Source organism: Erinaceus europaeus, chromosome 3, assembly GCF_950295315.1.
Source record: "Erinaceus europaeus chromosome 3, mEriEur2.1, whole genome shotgun sequence".
Taxonomy (NCBI): domain Eukaryota; kingdom Metazoa; phylum Chordata; class Mammalia; order Eulipotyphla; family Erinaceidae; genus Erinaceus; species Erinaceus europaeus.
Genome location: NC_080164.1, coordinates 15,386,208 through 15,389,881, shown reverse-complemented (window position 1 = coordinate 15,389,881; position 3,674 = coordinate 15,386,208).

Genomic DNA, 3,674 nt, shown 5'->3' with positions numbered 1-3,674 from the left:
AGCCAGACCTTCCACCTTCTGCATCCCGCAATGACCTTGGGTCCATACTCCCAGAGGGATAAAGAATAGGAAAGCTATCAGGGGAGGGGAGGGGATACGAAGGTCTGGTGATGGGAATTGTGTGGAGTTGTACCCCTCTTATCCTATTGTTTAGTCAATGTTTCCTTTGTATAAATAAAAAAATTAAAAATAAATAAAGAAGTCACAGCTGTTGTCAGCCCTGCAGACCAACTAGGCCAGAGGCTGTGCAAAGCTCAGGCAGGCACAACAACTGTTATTGTCACATGTCAGTCATACAGGCTGTAACATTTGAAGTCACCCTTTCCTGCTCTTTTTATGTTTTTGTCAGGCTTGGAACTTACCAGGAGCTGTGTTCTAGGGGGCTGGGCAGTAACATGCCCAGTTGAATGCACACATTACCAAGCACAAGGACTAGGTTTCTCTTCTTTTTCTTTTTTTTCTTTTATTTATTTATTTATTTTCCCTTTTGTTGCCCTTGTTGTCTTTTTTTTATTGTTGTTGTGGTTATTGTTATTGATGCTGTTGGTGTTAGATAGGACAGAGAGAAATGAAGAGAGGAGGGGAAGATAGAGAGGGGGAGAGAAAGACAGACACTTGCAGATCTGCTTCACCACCTGTGAAGCAACTCCCCTGCAGGTGGGGAGCCTTGGGCTGGAACTGGGATCCTTACACCGGTCCCTGCACTTTGCACCATGTGCCCTTAACCCGCTGCGCTACCGCCCGACTCCCAAGGACTAGGTTTCAAGCCCCTGGCTCCCACCTGCAGGGGAGAAGCTTCATGAGTGGTGAAGCAGGTCTGCAGGAGGCTATCTTTCTCTCTTCCTCTCTATCTCCCCCTTCCCTCTAAATTTCTCTGTCTTATCCAAATAAAAAACAAAAAGAAAAAAATATATCCGTGGGGAGCAGTGGATGCATCCTGCAGGTATTGAGTTCCAGCGACAACCCTAGTGGTAATAAGATAAATGAATCAACAAATAAATAAAACTTTGTTCTTCTGTTATCTTCAATCTCTCTCCTTGTCCCCACTTCCCTGCTGCTGTAGCCCTGCTTCTTCTCATTGCCAAGCATCTCATTCCTGTCTGTTATTTCTACCACACCTAATTTACTAATTCTAAAGTGACATTCTCGACAAGCGTATCCTCTAAACAAAGATCCTTTATTTACCTTAGCAGGAACCAACATCACACGTGCACAATTTTATCAGATCGCACTGTGTTTTTTTTGTTTTGTTTTGTGTTGTTTTATTAATTCATTAGGAAGACAGGAGGAGTCAAAGGAAGAACTAGACATAACTCTGTATATGTGCTTATATGTGCTGCCGGGGATTGAACTCAGGACCTCCTGCTTGAGAGTCCATCACTGTATCCACTGTGCCATCTCCTGGACCACAAGAATCCACTAGTTTTTGTTGTTGTTGTTGTTGTTGTTGTTGTTTTTGATTCAGCAAATATTAATTGCAATTCTGCTTTGCACCAATTTCTGTGTCTAGCACTGGGAAGAGGGGACCCACTCTTGCCCTCATAGTTTGCTGTCTGGTGGAAAAGATAGTCACTTACAATAACAGTGACAGTTTGCTATGACAAGAGTCATCACAGGGCAAGTTTGTGGGGGAGGGTTGAGGACAGAGTGTGGAAGCTTGAGGTGGGTGGGTGAAAGCAGGCGCTGGAGAAAGTGCCTCAGAAGACAGAACTTTCAGTCAAATTTCTTGTCCCAGGTTTTGGCTATTACAAATTGTGCTGCCAAGAACATATGTGTACACAGATCTTTTTGGATGGATGTGTTGGGTTCCTTAGGTTATATCCCCAGGAAAGGAATTGCAGGACCATAGGGTAGGTCCATTTCTAGCCTTCTGAGAGTTCTCCAGACTGTTCTCCACAGAGGTTGGACCAATTGACATTCCCACCAGCAGTGCAGGAGGGTTCCTTTGACCCCACACCCTCTCCAGCATTTGCTGCTGTTACCTTTTCTGATGTCTGACATTCTCACAGGAGTGAAGTGGTATCTCATTGTTGTCTTTATTTGCATTTCTCTGACAATCAGAGACTTGGAGCATTTTTTCATGTGTTTCTCGGCCTTTTGGATCTCTTCTGTGGTGAATATTCTGTCCAAGTCCTCCCCCCATTTTTGGATGGGGTTATTTGTTGTCTCGTTGTTGAGTTTGGCAAGCTCACCAACAACAGATGAGTGGCTGAGCAAGTTGTGGTATATATACACAATGGAATATTACTCAGCTGTTAAAAATGGTGACTTCACTATTTTCAGCCAATCTTGGATGAACCTTGAAAAAAATCATGCTGAGTGAAATAAGTCAGAAACAGAAGTATGAATATGGGATGATCTCACTCTCAGGAAAAAGTTGAAAAACAAGATCAGAAAAGAAAACACAAGTAGAACCTGAAATGGAATTGGCGTATCGCACCAAAGTAAAAGACTCTGGGGTGGGTGGGTGGGTGGGAAGAATACAGGTCCAAGGATTCAGAGGACCTAGTGGGGTTGTATTGATATATGGGAAACTGGGGAATGTTATGCATGTACAAACCATTGTACTTACTGTTGAATGTAAAACATTAATTCCCCAATTAAAAAAATAGAAAGAAAAGCTTTTTTGCAGTGAAAAAATTTTTTCTTGTCTCTTTTTATAGCTGTTTTTTCTTAATTTTTTAAATTTTCTTTATTTATTAGATAGAGATAGTCAGAAATTGAGAGGGAAGGGTGAGATAGAGAGGGAGAGAGACAAAGTGACACCTGCAGCCCTGCTTCACTACTGGTGAAGCTTTCCCCCTGCAGGTGGGGACCAGGGGCTCCAACCTGAGTCCTTGCACACTGTGTGTGCACTTAATCAGGTGCGCCACTGCACCTGCCCCAGCTTTCTGTTTCATCAGTGATCATTTTTTCTGTATTCTAGATCTCCTCCAAGCAATGTTACATTTCTTCCCAGATCTCACATCCACATAATTATCCCCATTTTAAAAGGTATTGAGAGAGAGAGAGAGAGAGAGAGAGACCAGAGCACTGCTCAGTTCTAGCTTACAGTGGGTGAGGGATTGAACCTGGGGTCCCAGAGCCTCCAGGGCAGGGGCATCTGCTTCTTAACTCTGATAGTAACACTCCACTAGTTGAGATTTATAACATACACTTGCACCTACACACACACACACACACACACACACACACACACTAGCTTGCAAACCCAACACATAAAATTCACTGAATGGTTAACCATTTTTTAAGCCACAAAAAACGGTCATTCCATATGGCCCTACCATATGACAGGGAAACATTCCCTAGGGCTCTTCCCACATAAATTCATGGCACAAACTGCCAGTTTAGCTCCAGGAGGCCAGCTCACAAGCAGCTCCACCAGTGCTCGCACGCACCCCGCAGTTTCCTGAAAGAGCAAACATCTCATCTACATACTCCACAAGACACGTAAATACACAAAAAGACAGACTCATCCACAGTCCTTGCCTGTCATGTACACGACGCGCATGTGCACACAGCACACACACACACACACACACACACACACACACACACACACGCCCTCATTATCACCCCATTCAGTGGTGTTCACACAGATCGAGAAGAACCCTCAAGTGGAACAGAACCGGATCCTTAGGGAAAGCATAAGTAGCCTCAGGAAAACGTGCATC